Source organism: Peromyscus maniculatus, chromosome 4, assembly GCF_049852395.1.
Source record: "Peromyscus maniculatus bairdii isolate BWxNUB_F1_BW_parent chromosome 4, HU_Pman_BW_mat_3.1, whole genome shotgun sequence".
Lineage (NCBI taxonomy): Eukaryota > Metazoa > Chordata > Mammalia > Rodentia > Cricetidae > Peromyscus > Peromyscus maniculatus.
In genome coordinates this window covers 33,420,059-33,440,746 of record NC_134855.1, presented here as the reverse complement: position 1 = coordinate 33,440,746, position 20,688 = coordinate 33,420,059, and the positions used below count along the sequence as shown (strand labels likewise).

Genomic DNA, 20,688 nt, shown 5'->3' with positions numbered 1-20,688 from the left:
CATTATGCTATACAATAAATCTTTATATTTTATCTAATCTACATGATCTTGTGAAGGAATAAAAAGTCCCCATTTTTATTAAAAATAATAGCTACTTATGCTTCAGAGTCCTCAGTATAGTGCACCTGACAATTATGGGAAAGAAAAGACACAGACTCAAATATCATGAATTACTGTGAGGATGTTAGAGAGCCTCAGAAAACAAGTCATTAGTCATAATGACTTCCACCCTTGCCCTCCTACATCAATGTGTAAATTCCTATTTTGTTTTGCAATTAGGAGCTAACACATGCACACACACACACACACACACACACACACACACACACACACACACAAGCACACATCCAAACATAGAGTTGTATCAATGAAGGAAAAGGGGACATCAAGAAGGTAGACTCCCATGCCTGTTACTCCTCTTGGTACTCATCCAAAAGGTACCTTCAGAACTAATTTCCAAGGACACTGAATTCACAATGCACTGAGACATGGCATATGCACCTAGACAAGGAGAAGAGAAAGAAAAATTGTAAGATAATATTTCTTAAAAAACCAAAAAAAAAATGCAGAGAGAGAGAGAGAGAGAGAAAATCATCACAGCACACAATGACAAATGCACTTGAGAATAATTGTACCACATGCCAATTTACAGTGTGCTCTAGGGGAGTGGGTCTGGGGGGAGAGAGAGAGAGAGAGAGAGAGAGAGAGAGAGAGAGAGAGAGAGAGAGAGAGAGAGAGAGAGAGAGAGCAGTTTTTTAAACTGAGATTAAAAATAAGCACAAAGACTAATAACACCAATAATATTTGTAAATGATGAAGTCAATTATAGGACACTTTTACACCAAGAGTCATGGTGTTTTAAAATTTTTAGATATAATATTGGTTAAATGTATTTCTGTTTTAGAAATGACTCCCTTGGCTATAATCTACCTTAATATATAGAAATAGAAACTCAAAAGCTTCCATACAGAAGGTTGCCACAGCAACAACCTTTGATATACATGCGTGAAATTGAGGGAGGGTGAGGATCCAGCTGAAATGCAGTGGACTATGGAGTGAAATATAGTTGATTTTCAAGGGTGCAATAAGAATTCTAAGGGATATGGAAAGAAAATGAAATGACCTGACTGCACATGATATGAACGAATTTTAGCTTTTGTACCTTTGGACTTAGGCGGCTCTGGAGATACCTTCAGAAAACCTAAAGCTGATGGATGCTGCTACTGAAGGACTGACCAGGATAATGGGCATAGAAATGATGTTTTAGGAAGGAGTTTGGAATGCATTATCTACACCAGGTGTCAGGTCATCAGGTGTAGGAAGAAGGCCAGTCAGCCTTTGCCACCAGCCATCTTGCTGCTTTTGATTAAAGGGCCTCACCAAACACTTTTTAAAATGCTTTATATGCTCTAAAATTTGACTTGGACGGTGTTCAGCATTTACATAAGCTACTTCACCCTCTTCTTCAACCCATGTAATCCTAAAAGGAAAGGAATTTCCTGCCAAAAATCAAGCTGGTAAATCTGACAAAAGAGTCCATGTTTGACTTAGTTATCAATCCCATGATCCCTTTGGTGATTACTTCCAGATTCATGCATTAAATGTCAATGGCCATGAACACAGTAGGTAGTCTCCAGGATTCAATGTCCATCATTTCTTCTCCTCCTTAGACATTTTTTCTTGCAGTTCTATTTTTTCTATACTTACATTGAAATTGATATCAACCTGTTGCTATTTCTATGACCAGTCTTTTTATAGTGCTTTAACGGTTAAGACAATGCTCTAAAATAAATAGCATCGCCATTTTTAAAACAAGGGATCTAGTCACCAAATTAATATGCAAAAGGGTCATGAATGGATACAACATGACCCAAAGGTTCCTTCTCTCCATATTCACCTTCTACTGTCTCATCTGTGTGGATATATCTATCAGGTGGGATGCCACAACTGAAAATGATTTTTTTAGAAATGATTTCCCCTCTTCCAGAGGAATCTTCAACACACCAACAGAAAGAACAGACCATGAAAACAGATTTCATGCAAAGATATGAAAAGTGAGTCAGCTTCCAGCCTTCACTGGCATTTTGCTTTGCATTTCTACTCTCTAATTCAGTCAGGGATAATCCTATACTGATATTCCACATTCTATTTTAGTAGAGTCTATGCTCAGGTAAGAATGCGGCCACAGACAAATGTCTTCACCCGCATCAAGGAAACTTTTCTTTTCAGCAGGTAGAGAACATTCCAGAACACCATAACAATCAAATATAGAGTTGGGGAGCCCAGTCCCATTGGACACATCTACGAAACAACTCCCACATTTAAGGCTCAGGAACATTACAGAAAGATTTTAGGAGCCAGATGATTGGGGAGTTTGCTGTGAGACCATGGCTCCTAGTAATGTCTGAAGATACACCTATAAACTCTTAACATTATGACTGCATAAACTGAAGCTGAACAAGGACCGAAACAATAGACATGTCAAAGGTGATTGGGAAAGAATCACAAGAACTCAACCCTATGCGAAGAACTCTATAGGCAACTAACAAATACTGAGAGTGAAAGAAATAGTCTTCTCCAGGGAAGAACACACCAGTTGATTATCCAATACTAAATGGTCAGCCCTGAGAACATACATACAGGAAACTTTATAAAATATAAATTGGTTATATTTAGGAATATATTTCTATACATACGCATGTATGCATGTAACAATCATTAGTGAAAAAGAAGCTACAAATTTGAAATAGATCAAGGAGTGATATATGGAAAGGTATGGAGGGAAGAAAGGGAAAGTAGGAATAATGTAATGATAATATCAACTATTTTTTTAGTTAAACGTTTGAGAATATATATATACATACACACACACATATATATATTTATGTGTGTGTGTGTGTGTGTGTATGTGTGTGTGTATGTATGTATAAACAAACCAACCAAACTAAAATGAAAAAGGATGTGGCCCAGAGGGCTTTGGATGACACACTGCTCCCTCTGCTGGACAGTGGAGGACAGAGTGAAAAGCATCTTCAAATCTAAAAGTTTTGACACCGAAATCTAATTTTCCTTACAATGATAGTGAAATTCCTATAGACAAGAGTGATGCCAAGAAACTCAAAGGAGAAGTGGCTCCAAATCCCTGAGAATCAACAAAAACCTCCAGTAAGGCCTTTCCTTAAGCACAGACGTGTCTTCTGTGACTACACTTCATTTTTTTTTTATGAGGATATCAAAAATGTTTTTCACCTTAGCATTGCTATTGAAGACAGAACTAGCATCACTATCTCAAATTTATGCTATCTGAAATTGGTACCGGTATACACACTGTGCACTTTTTAAACATGTGCTGTCTGTGGATGATCCCTATGTACACACTGTTCATGCTTTAAACATGTGTTGTCTGTCAACCATTCCTAGATACACCTTGTGCAATGCACTAAGGGTCTGCTCTCGTTGGAGCATCCCCATACTTTGATCTTCTGGAAACTTTGTCCAGTCTAGAAATGAAGGAATGCTGACATGGTAAAACAGATTATAGCAAGGACAATCTAAGTTTAAGTTTCCTGCAGTGTAGACATGATTCTGAACTAAGTATAGTGACAAACATGGCAAAAACAGTGTCTGAGTCATTTTAAACCTTAAAATGTAGGTTAAACCCACATATATTGAAGTAAATGGTGACATTCATGGCTTCTTACTCATTTTCATGCACTCAACAAACATACTGTGCTTACTATATAATAGGCTTAGAGATGAGTTTAGGAAAATTTGTTTGTTTTTTGGTTTTTCAGACAGGGATTCTCTGTATAGTTTTGGTGCCTGTCCTGGATTTCACTCTGTAGACCAGGCTGGCCTCGAACTCACAGAGATCTGCCTGGCTCTGCCTTCCGAGTACTAAGATTAAAGGCATGCACCACCTCTGCCCAGCTTTATTTATTTTTTTAAACATTCCCAAGATCACACCAAAAATTAGGATTTGATTGCAAGTTATTTCCTTGGAATGTGATTGAAGGAAGCACCTGGACATGGGGAGAGGGAAGTGGGACAGGGGACAGAAAGAAGCCAAAGAAGAGCTATGATTTAGGAAAGTACTGTTGAAGCTACTAGAGGTGACTGAAGGAGGATTCTGGAAGCCACAGTAGAGCGTTGCCTCATAGTCACCCTATCTGAGGAGCAAGAGATTTAGAATATTTTCTTTTTTTGTCAGCTTTTACGAATCATCAGTTGAGGGTGTCACCTTGCATGGAAGGAGAGGATCTTGCATACAGACCTGTGAGCACAGATGCACTGCCACTAGAGGCAGCTGATACAAGGGCACAAAAAGAAAAAGCTCAGGGAATTCAGGAAGACCATCTGCCAGTCTGCTAGAAAATAGCAAAGTGGTTAGTATCTGAAATCAAGCTTTGAAGAGATCACAGCTGGAAATCGAGCACAGGGCTTATGGGGGATTGACCTGGTTATAGCAATCCTTGAGAAACAGATAACATTGTAGTTACAAAGTTTAGTAGTTGAGTTAAAGAAGCATTCACTGTTTGGTGAATTAGTACTAGAAAATAAGAGAGGGCCATCAAAGAGTAGTTCAGTTGGAGATGCTCTGGAAATTAGGTAGAAAATTAAGGACTTTATTTTGATCATACATAATCCTGAAAGCAAGAAAATGTAGAAATTTGGAAAACAGTTTCTGGAGAGTCTCAGGACACTTGTGCAAAAGTGGGAATATATTTAATGAAGAGAAAACAATGATGTTCTTAATAGGTCAGAAAGACTTCATGTTCTTCTTACTCACCAGTGTAGATCATTCATTATGCCATATGAACCCACACACAGCTAAAATTTTACCTGATGAAAGTAATTTCATGTAAAATGTTTCCAAGAAAATATTTCCCATACTCCATCATACACTATGTATTTTCTTATTGGTTACCATGTCTTATTTGAACAATCATGAAAGCATATGTTTGGGTCACATTATTTAAAGCTCATTAGCATGACTTATATAAGACTGTGAATGTTTGCTATATCTTTAGGTTTTGTTTTGAACTGGAAATAAGTAGCCATGCTTAATTTGTTTTCACTTTTGTCATGAATTTATTATGGATCTTATTGTCAATTATGCTATCCAGTTCTTTTCATGTATCATGTTAATGTTTCCTTATTTCAGTTGAAGAAATACTGGGAAATGCAATAATGCAACAACTTGGCTTACTATTATTACCCTGGGCAAAAAGAAGATAGAATGAAATAAAATATATTTGGTTTACATTTACCTCATCAACAGTTTGCTGTATTTCTCAGATGTGACTTACTAAATCCATTTTTACCATTATAATCGTGTTATTTTATATAGCTGAAAGTTTCTTTATAATGAAAGAAATAAAAATAAACTCTAAGGTGAAAATGATTAGGGGATCAATATAAATTTAAAAATAATTATATGAATATTCAAAGGCACTGTGGCTATACATAGGAAGACAGAACTGTAGACAGATATTTCTTTTTCATCCATCAGTCAGTTCCCAAATAGCCAATATGGAGATTTAATATTAATTACAAAAGATCTGCCAATAGTTCAGGCTTGTTATAGTTAACTCTTACATTTAAATTAACCCATATGTCTTATTTACCCTTTGGCATTTATCTACCCTTTACCATGTGGCTTGGTACCTTTTCTCAGCATAGTATGCCCATCTTGCTGGTCTCTGAGTCTGCTCAAGATTCTTCAGACTCCTCCCTTCTTCCTCCCAGCATTCTTAGTTTGACTCTCCTGCCTAACCTTATCCTGTTCAGGTATTGGCCAGTCAGATTCTTTATTAAACCAGTCACAGCAACATATGGTAACACAGTGAAAAGGACTATTCCATACAGAATGTTTATCCTGTTAAGCTAAACCATGGCACCAAAATCACTGCTTTGCCTAGGCCACCTTATGTGCTTTTTATGCCAATGCAGTTTACAATCAGCAGGGAGTCTAGAATATAAATATGCCTTCAGCAGAGCAAAGCAGCTCATTTTCCACTTCTGTAATCCTAAGAAGAGGGCATAATTGACAACTGCTCAATTTATCACTTTGAGCATATCTATTTTATCATATCCACAGAATGATTCCATGAGGTAGAGTATGTTCCATAGAAGTTAAGAAAACTTGCTAGGAATGGGTTTCAGAAACTAGTGTGTCTGATTTACAATACTATTTCTAACAAAATAGTGTGACTTTAATTTTCAACCTTTAAAGAAAAAGGAATGTAAAACAAAGAAAGAACAAAACATTGTTCTGCTTATTTTTATTTTACAACATGGGTAGTCTGAAAGGGCCCAGGTAGTTGGTATATATTATTTTGGAATATCTGTTGAGAGCTTTCTTGAAGGATATTGCCATTACCAGATTGAGGAAAGAAGGTCATCCTGGTCAATTTGTGTGGGCACTATCCAGTCAACTGTGGGTCTGATTAGAACAAGTTAGAGAAAGGATGAATTTCTATACTCCACATGAGCCAGCACATCCATCTTCTTCTGGGCATAGATACCAGCTCTCCTGGGTTTGAACTTCAAGACTCCAAAACTTACACTAGTAGCCTTTTCATTCCCAGGCCTGTAGCTCTGTAACATGTGGTAGTTCAACTGAGGATGGCCTCCAGGGTTTTTTTGTTTGAATGTTTGGTCCCCAGTTGGTGGAAATGTTTGATAAGGGTTGGGTGCTGTTGCCTTGTTAGAGGAAGTGTGTCACTAGGGGTCAGTTTTGAAGTTTCAAAAGCCTACACCATTCCACTTTTCTTTCTCGGTCTACTGTTTATAGGCCAGATGTAAGCTGCCTGCTATGGCTATAGTGACATGCTCGCCTGCTTGCCTGCCGCTGCCAGGCTTCTAGCCTTGGTGGTCATGGACTTACCCTCTAAAACTATGAACAAGCCCCCAATTAAATATTTTCTTTTATACATTGCCTTGGTCATGCTATCCCTTCTCAGCAACAGAACAGTAACTAAGAAAAAAATCAAAGTGATACTACTGAATCCCTTGATTTCCAAGTCTTCAGGTCTGAACTCTAAATGAATCATAGGGTTCTCCTGTCTTCAGCTTGTGGATGGTAAGTTACGACACTTCTAAGTTGCTGTAGTCTTGTGAATCAATTCCTGATAGTATCTATCTACCTATAGGGGTACCTTTCCAGCTACCTGTCTAACCTATTATTTTTTTCTCCAGAAAACTCTGGCTAATGGGGTGCATTAGCACATATTCAAAGTATTCAGAGCTTTAGAAGTATGAAAGGCTTCTCTATGGCAGTTCTGGCAGAAATCATTAACTGTGTCACATCACTATTTTTGTCATGTAATGTGACATTTCAGTCTTATATTCTCTTAATGAGCAGTTCATAAATCTGTACACTTTTTTCTTTTGCCATGCCATAGGGAATCATTGACTGAACATGTCAACTTTCTGTGGAAATGGAGATTAAATCTTAGGTGGAAGATTACAAAGCAGGGCAGAGGCATGCCAAGAATACAGTCCATTTCTAACTCCATGCCAACACAGCTAATAAAAGAAACAGAATGGAGTTTAAAACAGCCTACATCAGCAAGGTAGTCATATAAGACATTGAATGGATGTATCCTTCTGCTATAATTGATGTAAAAGGGGTGCTATCCTGTGGCTACAGAGAGTGGATCAATACATTATTATTTGTACTGAGATAATAAATACAGCCACTGACAGATTGGCACATCCTAGCAAGGATTTGGTGGCTCAAGGTTAGCAGTTATTCTTGTCCACATCCACTTGATTTTTCCCATCTTTTCACTGACAGTAATAGCAGTTCCACGGGTCAGGGGCAGTGCAACAAAAGATAAGCTGAAGTACTTGCTGCCATGAGTTAAACAGTGATGCAGGACAGTGCTACCCACTATTACAGTCAAAATTCCTTTAACAAGACAGGTTTCTGCCAAGACTGGGGCTGAAGCAAAGCGTACTTCGGGTAATGAGCTGCTGGGTTGGTAATAATTATCAGTGGAGTTCAAAAATCATAAAAAAAAAAATCTGTTTTTCACAATGGACCTTAGGCTTCTCCTATGGAATTTTCACAAGGTGATTTTAAAAATCTATCAAATGATATTAGAGATGCAGTACTCATAATTCTGCATTTTATTAAGCAGATCAAGTATATTGATATTAGCCTGGATCACCAGACACTCCAGTCATGATGTCATTCAGATACTTCCACCTGATGGGGAAAAGACCACTGTGTTGTCTTTTAGCATCAGTTAAAATAGCTAAAATAATGAATCAGCTGCAGGGAATAGTTCCTTTCCATTGAAATTTGGCAAATTAAATATTATTTTATGGGTATAGGTGAAAGAGCAGCCAGTGCACTTCACCTCTGACCCATCTCTCCAGCCCCAAGCAATCAGGTAAGTTTTTCAAAATACAAAATGCCTAAATCTTATTACAGATGCTTTTTCTCTGTCTTCTTGTTTTTAAAATATGAAGATGTAAACATTTTACATTCATGTGACAATTAGTCGTTGAAAGATAGACAGAAGTCATAAATGTTAATAAATAAATTCTACCTGCTTCTAGCTAGAATATTCACTTCAGCACATCATCTCTGTTTTTCTTCATATCAAAGAGGTCTTGGGCAATTTGGTCAGTTAGAAGACTACAGCAAGATGCTCTGGCAGGTTGATTAATCTGGGCATGATTAAACCGCATCCCCTAGGTTTGTATTATAGATCGCTAATACTATTACTGGCTACTAATGAAGTTTGCATAAAGAAAAACCAACTATGTATTATACAACATAGTTTTCTTATGGGATTTTTGAATAAAGTATACAGTCATAATTAACCTGCAGAGGGCTCAGATAAAATAGCAAACAAACAGAACAAACAGACAGAAAGATGAAGTCTTTCTTTCATATAACCATTGTAAGTGTGGAGTAATGTTGAAACTGCTCAAATGTCGCATTTCCATTCCTGTCTCAATTGCTCACATGAAAATTCTGGTATTTGATTATCTGAGGACGATAAGTTAGAGATTCATATTTTAAAGGAATAAGGCAAAATTAGAAATATAGAATCTCTATAGATTTTAGTTGGAATTCTCACCTCTAAAAAAACTAATGATCAGATTGATTTCCTTATTTTTTTTTTTTACAAAGCAGGCATTTAATAGTCTAGATTAGTATTGTATGTCAAACAGGGTTAGCCGAACATCAGCTTCAGAATCTGTATGATTTGAACAATATATTATTACTACTTTTCCAAGAGACTGCAATAGAAAAACAACATAGTAAGCCAAAGTTAGAATCCACTTTCCCACATACCTAGACTTTTTAACTATATTAAGCATCCACCAAATGTGGAGCTATATTGTATGCTGTGTATTAGAGAAAGAAACAATCTGATTTAACATTATTCTCACAACATTGCAACTATGCTCAGAACAATAGTATCTAAGTCACTTTCAATTTATACTTGCATATTGCTTAAGTACATGGATTTATATATTCCATAATATCTGTGAGGACAGGCTAACCATTGCTGACCTCATTTCCCATGAGTAAAAGATGTGGAAAAGCTAAGGGCCTTGCCCAGAGTCATGGAGCTAGTGCGTCATGATATAGGATATTTCAATACCAGCCTCAAGTCAATATGCATGACTGCTATTTGTATCATGAATCTTAAAAATTCTTATTAATAAAACCAAACCTGAGGCCAGTTATTGGGGTGAAGCTGGTAGATCAGAGAAAACAAGCCACAGCTATCTCACCTCGCCGGATCCTCAGCTGGTCTTGTCTCCTCAGACTGGAGGCCTCTGAGTCCTCATCCAGAATGAATCCCAGCTGAACTGTGTTGCTTCAAAGCCTGAAAGCTTAACCAGCCGAATGCTTAACCAGCCAAATCTGGTCCTCACACCTTATATACCTTTCTGCTTTCTACCATCACTCCCTAGGATTAAAGGCTTGCTTCCTGGGATTAAAGGTGTGAGTCACCATGCCTGGCTGTTTCCAATGTGGCCTTGAACTCACAGAGATCCCAGATGGATTTCTGCCTCTGGAATGCTAGGATTAAAGGCGTGTGCTATCACTGCCTAACTAGTGGCTTTCCTGTTCTCTGACCCCAGATAAGTTTATTAGGGTACACAATATTTTGGGGAACACAATACCACCACATTTGATTGAGATATGGTCAAGATACAAAAAATGAAGTAAAATATCAATAATTTCATGATCTGTTTTATTTCTTATATTTTTAATATATAAAAATTAAAGACCTTGTGAGAAATCTGCCTATCATGTACAGTGATTTTCTGACAGTGCATTAAAAGTTTTTCATTCTAATGTAAGCTTGTGGAAGATCAATTTTATATTTATTTGAATCAGTTTACTCTTTTTCTTTATATATTATATCCTCATTAGTAATTATGGCTTTTTTTTTTATAAAACTTGGACTCAGGTGATTATTGATAACACAAAACTGAACATGAAATTGGGAGGGTGGGGGCTAGTTGGAGATGGGTAGGAGTGGATGGATATGACCAATATACTGTGTATAAATGTATGACATTTTCAAAGAATAAAAAATATTTCTTAAAAATTGCCTAGAACTTTTGAAATTTTAGAGCTATGCATTGCAAACTATGTTCATTATCTGAATACCCAAAGTTTAAGTTAATGAGACATTAATTTATGCTTATTAGTTTGGTGAATAATAAACATCATTCAATTTCTATCTGCAAAGAATCATTGCCCCTTCCTAACAGCACCTCAAATTTCTCTTAAGGAAACAGCTTGGTTTTCTCCAATGTCAGTCATCTTGGAAGAAATGAACAAGTGATACTAAGCATACAGCACTCCACATCCTTCTCTTAATCCTGGAGGCCTGGGCCTGCTCTTCTTGCAGTAATTGCCTGTTCCCCTTTATGTACATTGACTCTTGACCATCTGAAACAGAGAGGAAGGGCATGACAAGGTGATGTATCTCAAAAGGGCATGACGATAGTAGTCCATTTTGTCTCTTATGCATGCTGCTTTCCCAGCTTTAGAACACTTTCTTCTTGTTTTCTAGCCCATCAAAAGAGTCATGGGATTCATTCCATCCTTCTTTGAGTCTTACTGCTTTATGTAAATCCTTCCAATAAATCAAGTTCATTCCACTGCCCAGAGGTTGTCTCTATGAATTACAAATGTGAATCCTTGTGTATACCTTGTCATCTCCTCATTTCTAAATGGTATATGGCAGAAAGAGGACTTGAATGAACCAGTTACCCTGGTATGAATTATCATATTCGTTTCATAAGGTTCTTTGCTTTGATAAATAGACAGTATTCCCTATTGCTTCATGTCAATGTTCTTGTCATCAGAACATAACTGAAACAATATCAAAACTTAATGGATTTGGGCCAGCATTTCCTAAATAAATTATTTAGTAACATACATGCTGTTCAAACTGTAGACAAATCAATTTATATAAAGAGATGCATACATAATAGAACACCACCATAATTCATAAAATTATCCAGATTGGGTAGCAAATAGACAGTCACCAAATACATTTTTTATAAGGAGCAAACTTTGATATTAGGCCTCACAAAAGAATTACAGAATGAGAGAGTTCTGGAAGTGGGAGTAAGAGGGCAGGGCTATATCCTTCCAAATAGGTTTCATTTCTCTGCAGTAGATGCAGTATTCACTATTAAGCCAAACATCAGAAGAAACTGTCCCTACTCTGAGATTTCCTGAGGAAAAAAAAAGTTCATTTGTTACAGAAAACTGCCTAAGACTCTGCCACCTGTTATACAGTTCTCACAATCCACAACTACAGATTAAGGCTTTAGAAACTGTTTCAACTAATGAACACTAAAACCTCCATGCCCTGCCATTAGAGACAAAATAAAATAAACCTCACAAGAATCTGTTGTATTTATAAGACATTCTTGTTGTTGGATGAGGTCATGTTATGTAGCTCAGTGTTCATAAATTGGCAAAGCCAAGGTGAGCCTGAGAATGGTTTGTGTAGAGGCAGGGAGCTGATTCAGGGTGTCTTCTGACTTGAAGGCTATAGTGTATTCACAAAGCACATGGTTTTGACCAAGAAACAGGACTTTTGTTTTTGTTAATTATAATGACTTTTCAGATTGCATTACTTAAATTTTATGAACTTCATGGTTTGCAAATATGTTTAACTAGTCATGTTTTTAATGGCCATCTTCCCAACCCCTGTGTATTTTTAATATCTAAAATAATATATTATCTTTTCTGTCTTTGCATGAATGTCTTATTTTTATTAATCATCAATTTTATACACATATGCTTTTGCTCATTTTCAGCCACATTATCCTCTCTTTGCTCACTCCCACTCCCAGCGAATCCCTTCTTCCCAGCAAGCCCACTCTTGTTTTTGTGTCTTATCTTGTTGTTTTATGACTCATTTAGTTTAATTAGGGTTTTTTGCATGACTGTGGGTTGGAGGTTATTCCATGGAACATGGGTTAGCTACCAGTTGCTACAATAACTGAAGAAAACAAATAACTTCTACTCCCCAATAACCATGAACTGCCAATACTTCCTCAGAGAGAGCTGAGGCATACTTCCCATGAAGGAACATTGAGGGGCACCATCTTGTGCAGGTCACCACAGAGTCTGTGAGTTCCTGAGTGCTATGGCTACATCATGTACGGAAGACCATGCTCCTCCTCACCCTCAGCCCCTTACATTGTTTCTGCTCCATCTTCTATAATAATCCTTGAGTCTATGAGGGTTTATATAGATGTCCCTTTTAGGACAAAGTACTCAATAGCCACTTTGACCATTTATTTATGCATTGCCTACTATCAACAGGCACTTCACTAATCAAAGCACAGAGTAGTATTAACCTATGGACATAAACAGAAATATTTTGAAAGTAGCTCCACACCGTGTTCACTAAGCAAAACTGTTGTAGGGTCTATGACCTCCACAACAGATATATATATATATATATATATATATATATATATATATATATATATATATATATATATAATAGAATTTATAGAATAGAAACAGTTGATTATAACCATAACACTCACTCCAATATAACCATGGCTTTGTGTTGCCTTCTAGGTTGATATTTGGTTTTCATCCTTCACAGCTGGGAAATACCACTGATGAATCCCCTGCCCCAAGTAGCCTTACAAGCTTTACAAGTAGGAACCTTCTATTGTAACTCCAATCTAATTTCTCTATATCTTGCAGCTAAATTGTGTTTTATCTTTAGCAATAGAGTTCTATTGTATAGCTTTGGTGGACACTGAAGAGCAGTGACAACAGCCTGTATTGATTGGGGGGCGTCCAAGACTTCCCTGAAAAGAACCTCATAGGGAGGTATCCAGTACCCAGCACTGGGAATTTCAATGAATAACCTATGACTTCTCTGTGCATCATTATCTACTCATGCGGACTACTTCCATTTATACTATTATTTTGTTATTATATTTTAATTAGTTCACAAAATAGTGTGTTTCCTTATGAATGTTTCATACATCCTTAGTTTTGGTTAACCCTCCTTCCCATGCCCTCCTCTTTCCTACTCCTTCACTCCCACCCTCCTCTAAGTACCTTTCTACCCTCAGCAGTAACCTCTGTTTACATGTGTGATTGCTGTGACTCTGAGCCAGTTCCTGCTTTCTGTGAACCTCAGCCATCCTTTGGTTTTAAGAGTTTTGTTCAACTGAACAACATGGCCAGATTATAAATAGATATTGTAAGCATGAAGATACATGAAGTAGAAAATCCTGTTGTAAGTATAATTCAAAATTAACTAATTTTAATTAAAAATAATATTATTTAAAAAGAAAGAAAAAGTAACAATTTAGGAGATATTAACAAGGAGTACAAAACCTTCAGTGGTAATCATTTGAGACAGAAAAACTAAGGAAATATGATGAGCTCATATGAAGATGCCAAGAACATAATTTCAATGTTTCTATAAAAAAGCATATGACCTACAAATGAAGGACTATAAACAAGAAGAATATTTAATAACATACTTTCAATATTTGGAAAATGTTGTGTTGAAACCTTGAGATCTTATATTTTAATGAAAGTCAAAAGAAGACTATAATCATACATAGTACTGGAAGTATCTTTTCTCATTAACTTGAAAAATTATGTATAATTAAGACAAAATAAATTTCACAGGTTTAATGAGCATGGCTTAATTAATTTAAACATACAGACATATGTGCACTCTAACCACTAAAATGAAGACAGAGAATAGAGTCATTGTTGCTCCCTTATAGTTCTCTGCAAAGACTACTATATTCCGTTACAAGTACTCAACTGCTTCAACTTGGGTAACTGATTTTGTCACTTTTTAGAATTTCATATAAGTGCTGCTATAGGGTAAGTAGTGATTTCATGTCTAGTTTCAACAAGGTACATAATATTTTTTGAGATGTAGTTGTACTTAATTGTATCGATATTATTTTAATTTTAGATAGTTGTTATTTTTATTATCCACAAGTCTCATATTTTATATAAATAATTTATATGAATTGTGCTTTTAAGTAAATTATTTAAACAATTTAAATTAAAACATTAAAAAAAAACTAGATTGTATAAAAAAGTGGGAAGGGATTCCTAAACTTTTTTTAGGTTTATCTATTTTTATTTTATGTCTGTGTTTCACCTGCATGTATGTCTCTGTACCACATGTGTACCCTGTGACTGTGGAGGTCAGAGGAGAATGTCTGATCCAGAGGAATTGAAGTTACAAGTGGCTGGGAGCTGCCATGTGGGTGTGGGGAATCAGACCTGGGTCCTCCAGAAGAGCAGCCTGTGCTCTTAACCACTGATCCAGCTCTCTGTCTACAGTGGAAAACATTTTAAAAAATTATTCATGAAACTTTACTCTGGTCTTCACACATAAAAGATGCCACTGTGTTCAGACAAGTGAAGAAGCTATGTCAGGGAGTATGAGGGCAGGAATTTATTCTGGAATGGTAAAAAATAAAAGGCATAGATGAATTCATAGATAAGATAAGTAATGAAAATTTTTTGGTCTGAGTTTATCAGATGTTACTGGACTGGACATTGTTAATATATATAATGGAGTTTTTATCTGAATCTGTCAAATGTTAATGGACTAGACATCATTAATGTAATTTTTGGCTGTATATATTGTATATACTTATTGGATAGTTTTTCTTATATTACTTATAAGTTTTCTTTAATTTTAGACAAAAAGAGAGGAAATGTGGTGGTATTGTGTTCCACAAAATATTGTGTACCTTAATAAACTTATTTAGGTTTATAAACTTAATAAACTAATAAACATAGATGAATTCTCTGTATCTTCAGAACTATACCTTAATAATTTAAGTCAGGTCTGAGACTCTGTCACGTTAACATAAATCATTTTTGGCATTCATACAAAAATGACAGTCAGACATGATATTTAAAGAAAAAGCTAAGGGAGATTATCAAAACGATGAAGGAAATGAAAATTCTTTATTTCTCCCCTTCCAACAACAAAACATTTCAAATATTGTTTTCGTATTGTAAATACTCAGGACATTGAAGACCCAGTTTTCAGTGAATCTCAACAAATAGAAAAGCTGAGAAGCTATGCATTGCATGAACAAAAGGTAATCAATAGTGGCCTACTTGTATGGCCGTACTTCGTGTTCCTCTCTCTTGTCTTCCAAACTGAACTGTTGATTTTGATCAGCTAATAGATGACTATACACTTCAGCAGAAGGAGAGTGTAAGCCTATCAGTTTGTTCTGCTTTTTCTTGCCCTAATACTCGGTGAGTTAATATACAGAATATATTTCAGTACAAGCCTATGAGATCGTGGGGGAAAGTCTGGTAAAGTTTCCCCACGATTACAGACATAGATAGGAAGTCACAGCTGGACATGGTGGCACATGCTTTTAATCCCAGCACCTGGAAGGCAGAGGCAGGTGGATCTCTGTGAGTTGGAGGCCAGCCTGGTTTACATAGTGAGTTACAGGAAATCTAGGGATGTTCTGTAGAGAAACCTTATCTCAAAAAAAAAGTTACTGTTGTTTTTTTTTTTTCATATCAGAACTAGCATCATATGATGTAGTAAGGATAAAAAATAATTTTTAGTTTATTAAGACAGCAGATAAGAATAAGAGAATAGCACAAAAAGATTTGAACCAATATTATGAATAACTAAGCATAGGGCCTTGAACACATCAGAAAGGGTTCTGGCACTAGTCCACAACCCTCTCCCAGAAAACTGTCATTTGAAAAGGACTAACTTATGTGGTGAATATGGCAGTGCAAAACAAAGCAAAGGAAAAACATCAAAAGCAGCTGTTCCCTGGACGTTATCCTTTCAATTAATCAACTAGACAGTTGCCCTAGTTTTTGACAAGTGGGATAAAAAATCCCTAATTTTAGAAGTCATTGTCCTAATTTTTTTTATTCCTTCTTAACACAGCTTATATACCTGTGAAGTTGTATCACCGGCACCACATTAGAACCCATGTCATCTATATTTAGCCAAGTGACATAGATGGGAGGAAACTGAATTCATGAGTAGGAGACATGACTCAGTCATCGGTAAAAATTGTGTGGGTGGAGGGTTTTGTGAACATCTCACTTACTATGAGCAAGCTTTCAACTCAAATTGTTTCACCTGGGAAATCAGACGTTAAATACACTGACAAACTAATAGACAAGACATATTATCAGTGTAAGACGCTCCATCATATTCATCATTCAAATGAAAAAAGTATAGAGTGAAAAATAAAATGGACTGACTACTGAGAGATTTGGACTACATGCACACTCCCCACCGTGCTAGAAACATTACAAGGACGAACTTTGTTGGATGGATCAATCCAGGGTACTTGGTTGGTTACTCGACCATCCCGTATCAGGAAACCAAAGTCTGGACCTTTATAAAGCCTCTGCACCATTTTGAATCTTGCTTGGTCCTTACCCATGTTCCCACTCTCATGGTCTAGGCTCTTCCCATGGTTTACCTAGATAACTTTAAAGATCTCATCGAGTTTTCCTACTCTTACTTTCATGTTTTATTGCTCTTTCTATCTCTCTTGAAACTCAGCATTAGCCTTGTTGAATACAAATTTAGTGTCGTCCACCTTGTGCTCAAAAACTATTTTTAATGATCTAAAAATGAATTCACAAATTCCTTCCTATGACAACAAATGTCCAGTGACTCAGTTTTATGTTCTATAACTGCCAGTGACATTAAAATGCCTACTTTTTCTGATAAAGCCATGTGCTTTTTCTTTTTAAAATCATTTGTGGCTGTCCATGCTTTCATTCCTGCTGCTTGCCCCTCACAGTTTAGAGATGCTTTGATCCTCATGATCCTGTCGATTCCCAGGCAGCTGGTGTGATTGGTGATGGAAGAGAGGAGAGAAGCTGGAGACATGGAGCAACTGGACTTTCTGTGGCTAGGTTAGCAGCGCCCCATCATGCATGAATGGTCCAAAACAACAGTTGCCATACTGAAGTATAGGAACAACAACTACCTCACAGACTTCCTACTTTCTCACATTTTAAAAAAAAAATGTCTAAAATAAAAGATTCTGCAAATAATTGCACCATTATCAGTGCAGTCTTTTAAACAGTTGTAAGATGGAACCATAGGGGTCAATCCACACCAGGTACTGTTTCTAGTCACTCGGGGTCTGCTAAACCAGGTCCTAAAACACAATTACTTTTATAATGATGTTAGAAAATAATCAAATAAAGCAAAGAAATGACAAACAAACAAAAACAGCAACAACAACAAAACAACAAAAACTTCCTTCATTCCATGACTTATGCTATCATTTCAGTCTGGTTTCTGCTGCCCATTTCTGCCTCACACCAGCCTGTGAAGATTAGTTTTTAGGAGATTCCTCTGCTGCCAGCCATCTTATGGGTTTCCTCATTGGTTTCAAGTCCTCATCATAGCTGAATTCTGATGCATCTTACCTGACAGGGCTTTGTCTGGGCAGTCTAGTTATCAGAGTACCTAGGACACATATTAATGTCTGAAGTTACTTCCTTCCCTGTTTATGCAGCTGTGGTGGAGGCTGCCTAATTCAATGTAAATTGCTTTAGGGTAAGACAACCTTTGGTTTGGTTGCTTGCTGCTGTATTCCCAATTCAGAACATTGAACTTTTGGGATACAGAAATGATCAATGGATGGATGCTAGTCTCAAGAGACTTAGAATGTCTGATGGTTGTGCTTAAGAAAATAATAGGCTATTAAACACAAGTAAAAGTAATTTTCAGGAAATAAAAATGGTTTATATAAACAAACAAAAAGACTTAGAAAATACTGAGGAGAAATGATGTTCAAATGCAGCACAGGGCAGAGTCTGTACGTGGAAATTGGGATTCAGAGTTTCTAACACTTTCCAGATTTAAAAATGAACTGATTTATGGACTGAGGCAGGAAGGGTAAATAGGTTGAGATGTGGTTTTCCCTCATAACATTGATATAGTCGAGTTCATAGTTTTAGGCTCATTAAAATACTTTTTGATTCTACCACAGCATCAGGCTATCTTAGGAAAACACCATTAAAACATTCCAAAACTTTCCATTTACTTGTTCTGAGCTACATCATTAATTTTGTTTATGTTCTAAGGGGTAGAAATTTTTTTGATTATTTTACTTTTTCAGATATTGTCACAAATCTTCATGTAATGAGTTACAAGATAAACCTGTTTTCACGAGTAACTAGCTCTTCAGATTATGTTTTTACTGGAAGGAAGAATTTCTGACAGAAAGTTAAGTAATTGATGGGTGAACGGATTTGTTTGGCAGGTCTTCCATTTCCTATAGTCATTTTGTGTGGCTCATTAAGGTATGTAGAACTATAACCAACAACATAGATCTCAGATAACACTGACCCAAAGCTGAAAGAAAAGACAATAAAATATTTATGCAGCCACAGTACATTAATTATGTACAATTAAATTCAAAATTCCCATTTGTTCCCTCTTTTAAATATTTTTACTCAGAAAAACCTTAGACCTAACTAAGTTCTGTGTTATTTGTATGCTTAAACGAATCATATATCTTCTTTAAATGTTACTCTCTGCACATGCAAAAGCTGATTATCTTCCTAAAAAAAGGGAAGGCATTATTTACTTCAGATCACCCAGGCAACACTGCAATACACAGATGCGATTTTTTTGTTTGTTTGTTTTGTTTTGTAACAATCAAGAAAAAGCTTGAAGTACAGTTCCAAGGCCTGAACCAAAACACACACATGAGAGCAAAGGGGACATAGAAAAATGAGATATTAAGCAGTCTAAGCAAGGAAGCCAAGTACAGGGTTGATTTATTTTCAGTGAATCATCTAGATGTATTGTCTTAAGGTTTCTGTTGCTGAGATGAAACACCATGACCAAATTGCTTTGGGGAGGAAAGGGTTTGTTTGGCTTACACTTTCACATTGCAGTCCATCACTGAAAGAATTCAAGATAGGAACTCAAACAAGACAGGAACCTAGAGGCAAGAGCAGATGCAGAGGTCATGAAGAGGTGCTACTTACTGGTTTTCTCTTCATGCTTTGCTCAATCTACTTTCTTATGGGAACCAGAACCACCAGTACAGGAATGGAAACACCCACAATGGGCTGGGCCATTCCCCCATCAATCACTAATTAAGAAAATGCATTATAGCCAGATCTTATGAAAGCGTCTTCTCAATTGAGGTTCCCTCCTTTCAGTCAGCACACATACCAAGTGCTTCTTTGTATATCATATTGCTCATGGATACAAGATTGAATGTTTCTGGGTAACAGCAAGAATTAGCCATTCTAGCAAGGATACTTGACATCACTACTCATAAATGGAGCACATGATGCAATTCATTATAAAAGATGGGGTGATACATTTGTTATAAATCAAAAATTAAAAGAAAAGTTATAGAGAATTTTAACTAATATTCCAGAAGATAAAAGGAGGTAAGAAATGAAGGGAAAAAAGTTTCCAAAATTGTGTTTCATTAACTCTTATAAAGTAAAATAGATTTACCTGGTACCCATTAGATTAAATAATTTTGTGGCAATAGCTGAAAGAATAAAATAATGGGAAAAACTGTACAGCTTAGAAAATAAGAGGTACTAATGATATAGCTAAGAACAACAGAAATTTAAAATTTTTCTAATCTTAAACAAAATCCATTGTAACGATTAAAAAATGTTGATCAAAACAAGTATGGAAATTTTCAGTGCCATGCCAATAAGGTATCAAAATGGCCCTTTAGATAGATTGATGGCTTAGGAAATAAAGGAAGAATCTTACATATTATAGCCTCTCCCCTTCCTGTGATTTCTCTGGAAGAGTCACTGCAAGCAGGTTTTATTTTTCTTTTAGTTTTTGATGTGAGGAAGTGACATGGCAATAAGGTCTTTAATAAAGCTAATTCCTTATGTTTGTTGAGCACTTAGGAGAATTTGGGAAATGTAAACCTCATATCTACACATTTGAATATGAATGAGTTGATTATACTGGGAAATAAGACAAGAGTTCAGGGAAATTGTGAAGTATAATCAATACATCAGCATGAATAATAACAGAATGCTCTCATACTATAATGTGTGTGTGTGTGTGTGCGTGTGTGTGTGTGTGTGTGTGTGTGTGTGTGTGTGAGAGAGAGAGAGAGAGAGAGAGAGAGAGAGAGAGAGAGAGGGTGACTTTGAAGTGACAT

The 20,688-nt window shown here is 36.3% G+C and overlaps 1 long non-coding RNA gene across 2 annotated transcripts in view; it reads right to left on the bottom strand.

Annotated features, from left to right (window-relative positions):
* Positions 1 to 428: 428 nt before the first annotated feature.
* Positions 429 to 20,688, bottom strand: part of LOC121828636 (uncharacterized) — a 35,430-nt gene continuing 15,170 nt past the window's right edge. Inside the window, exons 3-4 of one of the 2 annotated variants that reach the window (XR_013050481.1) lie at positions 10,759 to 10,936; positions 438 to 501 (exon numbers count right to left, since the gene is read on the bottom strand). This is a non-coding gene — a long non-coding RNA (uncharacterized LOC121828636). Of the gene's footprint in view, positions 502 to 10,758; positions 10,937 to 20,688 lie in introns of both variants that reach the window. The other variant, XR_013050482.1, reaches the window with a different exon arrangement.